We start from the raw sequence: 12,481 nt of genomic DNA, 5'->3' as shown, positions 1-12,481 counted from the left end.
CAGCAGAACTGTCAAAACTACCAGCTCCCGCATGACGCATAGAAAATGTATCGCCTAAAAACTTCACTGAAGAATTGGAAATGAATACTTTCCTATCAACTTTCTTTACCTTGGCACCGGAGATAGTCGTTTCTCACCATTAGTTGCGTGTTCATCGAAATAAGGTGAATTCCAACAACAACGATAACTGTATTATTTAATATCCAAATACAATGAGAAACTATGTCTTTATTAGAGCTGGCGTGGAGAGGGATTGAAAACACGTTCTTTTCAAATTTCATAAATGACTTGCAGCTGCTAAGTGGAACGGAATCAGTTGCATTCCGATTATGTAGTAAGTTAATATTAGCAAATAAGGACGGGACTTCACACCTTTCATGAATGGGAACAATAATCTTATACCGTTCGTAATCTCCAAATAATCGGATGTATAAGAAATATATATATATATATAGTGAACAGATGTACATACCTAAACGATTTTTAAGATAAATATAAAAAAAAATGGCCAAAAACTCCCTTCTCTGAACGATCGGTTGTATGGGATATATATTAAATATAGCTCCGATCGAAATGATTTTTACAGGAAATCTTCTACCATATATTAGAATATATATCACCGAATTTCACGTTTATACTTTCTAAGTTGCGGCAGGAATGACCAAAATGCTCCTATCTGAACGATCGGTTGTATGGAAGATATATGTTATAGTGGTCCGATCCTACCGGATCCGACAAATGTCTAACATAATACAAAAATACCGCCTTGTGCCAAATTTCATTGAGATATCTCAAAATTTAAAGGACTAGTTTGCGTTCAAACAGACAGACGGACGGACGGACAGACGGACATGGCTATATCAACTCAGTTCGTCGCCCTGATCAATTCGGTATACTTAATGTTGAGTCTATCTTCTATATTTCTCAACGTTACAAACATCGTACCAAATATAATATACCATTTCATGTTCATGAAAGATATAAAAATATATAACCTAAATGAACTAAAAAGTGAGTCTTGGAGTAGGATTGGGAATTAGGGCTTTCTAACCAAGCTTCTATATGTTGGAGCTGGAGAGTGTCGCCTTAGATAGAGTTTTTATACTTGCAGAATCCTTATGCTTACTTCACTCATAGTAGGAAGTTTGACATCGAACGTTTTTCCTTAATCATAGTTGAGCAGATTGACCTAATTTTTCAATTTCACTAACACTTCGTTTTTGGTGGTGCCCAATAATGATTGGTAGATACCGTTGCCGAGTTGGAATAAAACCTGTAGATCCGCTACTAAATTTTTAATTGTGGGTGAAAATTCAGTGCACTGTGTCAGAAACTTACTAGTGGAAAAAACCTACCGGATTTCAAACATCCATAAATCGCGCACACACATACACTTTTACCCTTTGCGAATGGGGCTTATTCAGAAGTAGCTTAGACTGTCACATTAATAGACGGTACTAGTCCTAGTTCTCTCCTCTGGCAGACCTTCTAAGCATGTTTATAAGTGGTTCCGTCGTAGGTGGCTCAAAAAAGAAAAAGTTAAATAAGAAATAAGAGTGGGAATTGGAGGCGGAGAGAAAGAGAAGGGTGAGAGGAAAGAAAAAAGAGAGATGAGGAGAGGATAGTAAAAGAAGTAGGATTAGGAAATGGAGAATGTGCAAGGGGAAGATTCTAAAGGGAGGAACCTAGATGAGGGAAAGAGATGAAGAAAAATAGAGGGAGAGTGAGGGAGAGAAATACAGTGGGATTAGAAGAGAGAAGAATGGAGAATGTGAAAGGAAGGTGGAAGATAGTGCAAAGATACAGGGATCAAGCATTGGGTGGAGGAGGGGGACGTAAGGAGATTCACAATTTTTTTAGTATAGGTAGTAGGACTAGGAGTGAAAGTGGAAGTGAATATGGGAGTGTTAATGGGCAGGGTGTGGGGATAGGAAAGGGAGTGGTAGTGGAAATAGGAGTGGAATAGGAGTGGGATTGAGAGTGAGATAAATAGAGTAAGGTATGGACAAGACTAAGAAGAAAAATGGAAGATAAAATGGGAAATGGTGGGATATAGAGTGAAGAGGTGAATCAAGGCTCTTATTTGAAATGGAGGCAGAACAAACTCTGTCGGTTGTTCTTTTGTTTATAAATATTTCAAAAGTAAGGTTCCTTTTTTGTTTTCACAACACAATATTATGGCGAATGTTAGCAATTTCGATGCGTCACTGTGCTGCTAGTAAATAAATGCACAACAACAGCAAGGTAAGTAACCACACATACATATGTGCATGTAAACATTAAAGCATCAGCCACACATACATGCAGAGAGCGAAGCTAACAGCGAAGATTATTTCACATTCACACATTTAGTCATCATCAAGGAGCAGATGTTATTACTCATATATACACACGCATATACTTAGAAGCCAAATGCAAATACCAGATACATAAAAGAGAAATAAATAAGCGGTAGTTCTAGAAGACTTATCGTGAAAAGTCTAGACCCTTGGAGAGATATGCGAACGATGCAACATAGAATATAAAAGCAGCGCGAGCTGAGGAATAATCAATCAGTTTGATTTAAACACGCTATTAGTGAAGTACACGATAATTGCAAATGTGAAGTACTACTCCCAAAGTAGTCTAATTAAAGATCGTTTTGCTATACTGTATATTTGAGTTATTTATTCTACAGTTCAGAGATTCGAACATTAACAGAAGCTGCAAAATAATCAGAAAATTCGTTATAATACTAAAGACCAAATACTTTGTCTGATAAAGTTCTGGGTTGTCTTAAGAATGAAAACTCTAAAATTGTGTACGATTCGTGCCATACTAACCGTGAAATACGCCAAAATTAAAAAAATGGGAACTAATTTGTTGAAACTAATATTTCCTTAACCGGTTTTTGAAAATTAAAATAAAATTATGTTTATTAATATAACAAATTCAAGTACGCAGAAAACAGAATTGCCTGTTTTTTTATTTTTTTTTGCCTATAAAATATTCTATTTTGGACAAAAGCCAAGAAAATTTGTGTGATGATAAATCCGACTTTGGCCAATAGTACTTGTTGCCACAAACATCTATTTTTTATTACTCATACGCCGTGGGGTACATGATCAATGATTTGCGTTATTTTATTTTATGTGTGCCTTGTTTTTTCGACAAGTGTGTAATGGATTGAACTAGATAGTACTAGATAATTTTGATACGCTTAGGTAGCGTGCTCCGCGTATAACACCGAATATCCGGGGTTCAATTCCTGGGCAAAGCAATAAAATTTATAAACAAGTTTTTTCAACTAGAAACAAGTTTTCTAAGCGGATTCGCCCCTTGGCATTGATTTGGCACTTTGAGTGTATTTTTGCCATGAAAAGCTTATCCGTGAAAACTCATCTGCCTTGCAGATGTCGTTCGGAGTCGGCGTAAAACATCTAGGTACCGCCCCGCAAACTTCTATGAAAATTTAAAAAGGAGCACGACGCAAATTGGAAAATGGGGAAAGAACCTCGGCCCAAAATTTCGGTTATCGCGCCTTGTATGTTTTAGTTCGAAGGCCTTAACCTTTAAATTAAACTTTACCTTATTCATTTTCTGAACCCGGCAAATTGTGCTCCTCAAAAATGGGTTCGCCTGCATTTGAAGAACTGTCCCCCTCCTCTTGCATTTCTTCTCCTCTACATTGTCATCTCTCTTTCCTCTCCCATATAAGATATCATTTTCAAAGATTTTATAGTTGCTATATTTAGTATCAGAGATATAGAAAATGAAGCTTTCTGATAGAACTGAGTGGCAAACCATTTTTTTAGAAATTGCTGCATAACAAACATTTTGTTTATGCTGAACGGCATGGGCTCGTACTTCTGACGAATTGAAACTTTATCTTGCTGGAGACGTAAAACTTTTCAAAAGCTAACGCTTGGTACCATGCTCAAAAATATCACACACTAATAGTGATTTCTTTTCTACACGAAAATGTCGCCATTTTCAGGGGCAAACATTTTTAAGATTCTCACTTCGCCCTGTGAAATTGTAGCCACTTTAAATGTTCAGTGCCACCCTGCATGACTTGAAAAGAACAAAAATTGTAACCCTGTCACGTAATCAGCTGTTTCTTCGCGCCAAACAAACAAAAACTTTCCCAAATTATATTTATTCAAATAAAATTAATTTTAGTATACTGTGTTTATTTGTCAATGTGATTCATCAGCTGATTGACAGGGCTGTTCTCTGCACCGTCAATGGCAGCGAGGGCAAGTAATGTTGCATTTTTGGCCAGTTTTAGGGGTAGGTTGTTGAGAAAAGATAATGATGCCCTCTATTGAGGCTACACTGATTATACAACAGAACACAACTTTTTGAAGAGTTGGCGTGAAGGCGACATTTTCGTGTAGAAAAGAAATCACCATAACGTTCAGTTTTATTTTAAAAATTACTCATACGCCATGGAGTACTTCCATTAGTTAAGTCCATCCAAACCAAAACATTAGCCTGAGTTGGTTGTAACAAATTTTTTTTAAGTTTTTACCAAGCCACTTGTTGTTGGTTTTGTAGCCGCAAAACGATTTCTTCGACCACTCAAACGTTAGGGTCGACTCACCGCGAAAACATGATCTTCAATAAAAAAAGTGTGAAAATAACACCTAACGTGAAGATATCAGACATTACTAGTAAAAGGTGAAAGGGACGATCGAGAAGTTCAATGCTAATAAATTTTTTCCAGCGTGTTGAGGTGTAGGCGTCTACGGAATGGGTGTAACAGCAAAATACTGACGGTTGTCTTTTATTGATGTGTAAACGTCTCTTCTCACTATGAGTAGGAATCGAAAATGTAAACGTAAGGTAAGTGTAGCGTAGTCTTTGGAATGAGGGAAAACTGAATGTAAGCGTAAGTGTAGTCACTATACTGTAGCATAATGGAGAAACGATGGTTGATTTGATTTAGCAAATCATGCAAAGCACGGTAAGTTTAGAAAAGGCAAGGAAAGAAAAGGGAAGGAAGGGATTGTTTTGGGTGTGTTATCGACGAATTAATGCATTTTGTATTTTTTTATCACCGAGTTATGGGTCTGTTATTGAAAAATAGCGATTATTTTTTTTTTTATTTTTTTTTGTTATCGAAAAGTTATAGATTTAATACCGAAAATTTATCGATTATTTAGTAAGTCAAAAGTCATCGACATGATATGAAAAAGTTTTCGATTTGTTATCGGTTTTTTATCCTAGGGTTACCAATTTTTTAGTGGCGTGTTATAGATTTGTTATCAAAAAAGTTATCAATTTGCCATTAAAAATTCAATGATTTCATATTTCGATTTGCTAACGACGGGTCATCGGTTTATTATGATGAAACTTCTATACAAAAACGATGCTACATCCTTAGCCCGTGTGAGTGTAAAAAGCCAATGAAGAAGCCATAAGAAGCCGATATCGATTATAAGCCGATAGCCAGCGGATAGCACGGCAATTATAATTTACTTTCGATGATAGGCCAATGAGAAAACCATGACATGTCAGGATCGTTTGGTAACATTAAAAAACCGAAAAAGCTCTTCCCAGAAAGCCCGAACTTATTTGTTTCTGGTAAAGCTCCCTCTGTTGAGGCTTACTTTCAATACTTGGGCGGGCTGTAGTCAATTTAAAAATATAAGTTTTCTAAACGTACACCTGTATGTTTATACATCGAACTTCAAAGGCACTTGGCACTCACACCTTTTTTTATTGTATTCAGATTTTATATTTGCCTCTTATCACACCAGTCCTGATGTATAGCTAGGAAGCATGGACGGCGTCCAAAGAAAACAGGAAAGCTCTTAGATTATTTGAAAGAAAATTTCTCCTGAGGATATATGTTTCTTCCCGATATATTAACGGCTCACATGAAAGGAAATTCTATTTTTAGCTGAAAGAGAAAAGTGTGGTTATATTTTAAAGGATAAAGACCCAGCAAAGGGCACGTTGGCTTGATCATGTTCCTCAACGCCCGAGGAAGACCGAACACTCCACAGAGTTGGTAAAAACATATAGAGAAGAACTTGAGTTAGTGTTAATCACGTTTGTATCAAGCATTATAATACTATTTCCATTCTTTTAGCCAGTTTGCAAGAAAAGTTTGAGTTAATACTCAATCAAAATTTATAGACGAATTCTCTTCCTGAAGTTTGACAGAAATATGTTTACTTAAAATTTTTAAGAATTATTGAGCTTAACATCGGTAAATAATAATTGTTATTCAATTATTATATTTGGTTTTATTGGGAAAAATTGAAAAGAATGAAACATTTAATGGCATATGGCGATGGTACCATTTCGAAAACCGCCACGTCGTCATCGTCAGGCAATTTCGTAATGTTTATTTATTTCAACAGGTTTCACCGGGTATCAAACCGCGGTCAAACTGCTGATATCACAATCTCATAACCATTGGGCTATTATGTTGTATTTGCTTTCTTGGCTAATTTCAGTTTTATTCCATTTTCACGCTCTCGCACGATTTGAGAGTGTCTTACATTAATTTGTACGAGGCGTGCTTGTTTAAATAAATGTTTTGAGAAAATTTAAACAACTCGACATCAGAATGGACTACGATCATCGCATGAGTGCGGGTACAAATCCCACTCCCGAGAGAAAAGACTTTGAAGAGATTTACAAGGAATAATTGAAAGAGCTGATGGCTTGTCCGTGCTGATGTCGAGTTGTATCAATTCGTTCCCAAACATTTAATAAAATAAAATTAAAATTTTTGCTTGCAAAAAATGCGTGAATGCAATCACCGCATTGCAATAAAAACCAACTATCATAGTTCATTGTTGTTGCTACTGCTCAACAGAAATATGTTTCGCTTGTGAAACTTCATTTAATTCCAACCTTTTCTATCAAAGTAAAAATGAATTTACATATAGGTAAATAATCGTTGCCCGTATATAAATAGCTTTGACCAAATCAACGACCATTTCAAATAAATTTATATGAACTCTGAACTTAAGGCATCAATAAATAATTTGGTAATATATAGAATGCCATACATATTTATATGGACATATGCGCACACATACACACATATACATATATTTATACACAATGTGATTCGTTGCCCACGACAAACGATTCGGCTCTGCCAGAGAAATTGAAATTGTCTCTGCTCTCTTTATTGAGAACAAATTTTAGAAAAATTCACCTCAAATTTTCTGTATCAAACACCGCACTACGCTTGTAAAATCTATAAATTCAGACTCTACCAGTTAATATCCTTTTAGATACTTGTAAGCAAGATGCATACATAAAAATATTTTTCATATATATACATACCCATAACTATGTAAATTTTGTGAATATATGTCGTCGATAGCTTTCCGATTATACAAAACAACATACATTCAAATGTATAACACAACTCATTTAAATGAACTCAGACAGAGACTGGGACTGGGTTAACAGAGCGAATGTTGGCCGATTATACAAATGACGAGAAGTATCTAAAATTCTTAATACTTAGGTATATATGCTTGTTTGTATGTACGAGTAGGCTCTGTTTGCCAGAGCGGAAGCACACAGGTTGTGGTGAGCTAAACAACGCGGCTGTCGGCTTATAATGTGGTGTGAAGTGGTAAAACAGATGAGTTCTACACTTGAAATCAAAATTTGAGTTTCGTAAAAGGTTTTAGTAATTTAAGATAAGAGTTTGAGAATAATATATCTGAAGTTTTTTAAGTTAGTAAGTTTTGTTTCGATCGAAGGGCACTCGTATTATTCCTTCAAATTTGTTATGGCTTCACAATGCACCCATGAGTTACCAGGTATGGGCATATGTTCCTTACCTAATCACTTAAAAGTCCTTAATTTCCCATATCAACTTATCAATCATCTTGGTGTGGGGGTAATATGCTCACCATTCTGCGCCAAAATTTCGGACTCAAATAAAAGCAACAACACGGTTGGTTGTACAGGTATAAAGGAATAGACGATATATAACACGATAACTTGAACAAATATTAGGATATCTTCACCAAATTTGATATACGGGCTTATCTTGACCCAGAATAGATTGGTTTTGAAAATGAGAGAAATCGGACGATAACCACGCCCACTTTTTCGCTTTCGAAAATTTGGAAAAATGGAAAAAATTAAATAATTCAAAAACTAATTCCGCTATGCTAATGAAATTTGGTAGGTGGATTGGCTTTAAGACGCAAAACTTAATTCAAATAAATTTTGGATTATGGCCGTGTTACCATTCACATTTAGAAGAAGAAAATTTGGAAGTTTAACAAGCCGTTTAAATTTAGAATTATTTATTATTTATTTATATTAAATACAGAATTATATAGACTGAGTAAATATAACCAAAGTCAGTCAAAGACCACGCCCACCTTTTCTAAAGGTGTAACCTTAAAAAAGTTTGCAGCAACTCTATGGTATTTAACTACATTTGACTGATATTCTACCTCAGTGGTGGAATGGTTTAGCTAAGGACAAAACTGAAAATGAGCGTAACCCGCCCTTTTTTTTTGTTACTCTTTCCAAATACTTTTAATGCTATAAGTCGAACAAAAATTTCCCAATCCGAATGAAATTTGGCATAAACATTTATTTTATAGCTACAACTGTTTCCTCTGAAAAAGAGCGAAATCGCCTGAAAGCCACTCCTACTTTGCTTTCCTGGTCCTATTTAGTTGTAGTAGTAGTATGTTGCAAATATTTGTTCATCAACATTTAGAGCCCAGTTTGGGATTCTAACAGAATTATATTTAGGATACTTTCAGTATAAGCACATATAAATCACTTCAAGATTATTGCACTGAATTTCCACAGAAGATCTTATTGGTTATTATGGTAAAATTAGAACCTTATCATACTAATACTATTTCAACCATATTTTGAAGTTAAATGTTGATGCAACATGTTGCTAGAAGATTTAATTGGAATTTGTTATTTCGTACACAAAAAATTCTCAAGGACCAAGTGTATACATATGCATATATATGTGACGCTGAGCTTTAATAAGGACTATAAGTATGAAGATGCAAGAAAAAAGGCTCGTCCAGGGTTGAAGCTATTGGAGAGAGATTCGTCGGCTTCTTATCGGTAAGTCATTTGGGATATTCACGTGACTTTGATTATTACCTTATCTGCTAATGTGGTTATATTTTTAACACAGTTTATAAAAACAGCGTACACTGTAGAGAAATGATTTTTAAGCAGGTAAGTTAATAACAAGCTGACGTGAATACTCCATTTGTTTTATATCGGTGATATACTCGTCGAGCTATAGGTTGAAATCGATCAGTTTTTGATAACAATTAGACAACTTTTTGATAATATATCGATAACAAATCGTCCATGACTTTATGATACGTTCATACTTTCATGATTTGGTCGCGTGATGAAGCCTCGCACAACCGTGGCCAATTAATACAAATCTATTTTTTTTTCTTGATTTCATATTGTGCTGGTTTAAAAACTTATTTCTAACATTAACAAGTAATGAAGGCTAAGTTCGGGCGTAACCGAACATTATAAACTCAGCGTGAGCTTCAATTGTACATTTCATTTCAGATAAATTACTTTTCTACATAACACGTGGCATTTCTTATAGTAAAGGCAGCCTCTCTGCCGAATTTTGTTACGATAGGTTTAACGATTTTTGATTTATGATTAATAATATTTGTAAAATTGATTTTATCACAAGTGGGCGGTGCCATGCCCGTTTAAAAAAGTGTTTGCAAATTTTTATCAAGAGTCTCAATATCAGTCCGCATGTCAAATTTAAACATTCTAGGTGTATGATTTACTAAATAATCAGATTTTTTGTGTTTTCCAAAATGTTATATATATAAAAAGTGGGCGTGTTTATCATCCGATTTCGCTCATTTTCAATACCAATCTATTCTGGTATTGTACTAAATTAATGGTGAAGATATCTCAATATTTACTCAAGTTATCGTGTTAACGGACGGACGGACGGACGGACATGGCTCATTCAAATTTTTTTTTTTCGGCACTGATGATTTTGATATATGGAAGTCTATATCTATCGATTCCTTTATACCTGTACAACCAACCGTTATCCATTCAAAGTTAATATACTCTGTGCGCAAAGCACGCTGAGTATAAAAACATTGAGTAAATAAATAATCGAGCTGCTACCCTGCAAAAATCATTGGATCATGTGGTCCACCTGAGTACTTACCATTGTACTCCACTGTAATGCAGCAATGGACCAACTCATATTTCTACACGAACATATTGTAAGCCGATCATTGCTCGTTTTTAACGATTGTAATCACTACACGATGATTATTGGACTGTGGGTACTCCATGGATTACTCTGATGTAATGCGGAGCTGGAGTATATGGTCCCGTCCTAGGACATCGGAATGTTAATTGGACCATATTTTTTGTATGAATTGTGGTTAATTTTGGAGCACTCGGATGGTCCATAGCGAGTACTCCATACATGCATGCATGGAGTACTCGCGATTTTTGCAGGGTAGGGTGGCTAATTGTGCTTCATAGAAGAATTGGGTATACGGGGCGTATGAGTAACATTATGCAATGAAGAGGCAACATTACAAAATGAAATATTTACAGCAGCGAGCACATAAGAGCAGCAGAAAATTTTATAAAATTAAGTCAATTAAGCACTTCTTTAATTTATTTTCGATAATTATAATTATACAATAAACTTTCATGAATTTTTTTACTGAAGCTAGGCAAAGGAACATCAAAAACGTTTACGAAGAAATTCGGTAACATTTTAAAAAATTTCGAAATTTTTTTTTGGAGTTTTCTTAAGTCTTTCGTGTGTGCAGTTTGTAGTCCAATCCATTTGGGTTCAGCCAAGTACAAGTTATAGGTCTCTCGAAACTCGCATTAATTTTTGACAATTTTTTTCCCGCAGGTTTTTAGATATTTACTTAAATAGAAAATCAGAAACACTCTTGGGAAAAAAATTATTAAAAATCATTGTGAATTTCTCTCGAATTTGAAAAAATTTGTTTAAAAGGTTTTTGAGATTAGTTTGCATATTTTCCGTTGTGAAATTCACAGATTGTCTAGTGAAAAGGTCAAAAGCTTCTTTCGCTCTTAACGTACTATATCATCATTTAAACTAGAAGTATTTATCAGCTCAAGTATACCTACGTATAAATATAGGTTTTGTTTTAGGACCTTTTTCTTGCGCTTTGGCAACCATGCCTATAACTTTAATAAATTTTGTTGTTTCTGTTTTCTCCTTTTTTGTTTTTTCACACTTGTTTCTCAGTCAGTGAGGCTTTTATCCTTGTGTCGAGCAGCTGGCACAGGATACTTAAATACCCGCACAAACACCTACACCTCCACGCAATCACATACACCCACACACACACTCACACACAATCGTTCTTGCAGACAATTGCTTAGAAAGGACGTACAAACTTATATACACATACATAGAAATACGCGCGCGTACCTTTCGTTAACAAAATCGTATTCGCATTTACACTTCTCGCAATGATGAGCGCTCGTACCCATATCAACATCCATACACACGGTGTCCTCGTATACGCGTTAACAGAGAGCTGTGTGCACCTCTTAATGACATAACTTTGGTTTTTTTTTTTGTTGTTTTTTTTTATATTCCTCGGCCCACTTCTCTCGTACTTTCATTTATATTTCAACCTTGCTACTTCCACACACTCCGAGACACAAACGTATCTTCATATGCAGGGTAAAGCTTAATTTTGTATTTGCGTGTGTATATGTGTGCGGCTATGTGCAATCGCTCGATTTGGTGAGTTGTGCAAGTTCGTGCAAGATTTTCATCTTTTCATTTTGCTACGCACATACATATGTACACACATGCATGTTTATGTAGGTATGTATGCTCGCATTTGCATGTAGATATGTAGAAGAGATTTATTTTTTCTCCAGACATACATTTTTTCGCACACACAAACACAACTTAACAAATTTTCACTAAATGTATTTGACTACAAAAATATATATTTTATACATTAACTTTTGTTGTTTTATTTATTTAAAGATAATTTTTTCACGTTTTTTTTCACCTGATGTCTTAATATTTGTAGTCAACTCAGTTTGGTATATTTTAAAAAAATATTTTTTAATACATATTTTTATTTTAAATAAATTCACTCATCACCTTCCGCTCATTGTTATCCGTAGTAAATTCAAATTCGAACTAAATAACTGAGCGCCAAGCTAACTGTAGGACCTCCATCGTTATAGTAATTTGTATGTGATTGTGTTTGCTCAATTGGCGCTGTTGCTTTTCATTTGATGCTAGACTTTTCCAGGGGAGCGCGTGTCATGTGGTGAATTTCTAGTATTGCCGGAAAGTGAGAGTTACCCGCTCATACACACACATACTCCCATAAAGCAGCTGTTTTGTTTGTTTGTTTATGCAGAAAAAAGCTTTAACGTGTGAAATGCAAACGTCACAGGTGGCCGACGTTACAGTAGCGGCTAGATATTAAATACGACTCTAACGCAAAGA

At 35.2% G+C, this 12,481-nt stretch overlaps 1 protein-coding gene across 14 annotated transcripts in view; it reads right to left on the bottom strand.

The window, feature by feature from the left end:
* Nucleotides 1–12,196, bottom strand: part of LOC137240664 (serine-rich adhesin for platelets) — an 827,553-nt gene extending 815,357 nt beyond the window's left edge. For 2 of the 14 annotated variants that reach the window (XM_067767228.1, XM_067767214.1), the window contains exon 1: nucleotides 11,435–12,165. The gene's annotated coding sequence lies outside the window, so the exon portion shown is untranslated. Of the gene's footprint in view, nucleotides 1–11,414 lie in introns of all 14 variants that reach the window. The other 12 variants (XM_067767219.1, XM_067767217.1, XM_067767220.1 and 9 more) reach the window with 10 other exon arrangements.
* Between the last annotated feature and the right edge of the window lie 285 nt (nucleotides 12,197–12,481).

This window comes from Eurosta solidaginis, chromosome 2 (assembly GCF_040869045.1).
Source record: "Eurosta solidaginis isolate ZX-2024a chromosome 2, ASM4086904v1, whole genome shotgun sequence".
Lineage (NCBI taxonomy): Eukaryota > Metazoa > Arthropoda > Insecta > Diptera > Tephritidae > Eurosta > Eurosta solidaginis.
Note: the sequence above shows the minus strand (reverse complement) of the source record. Positions and strands in the feature narration are given on the sequence as shown.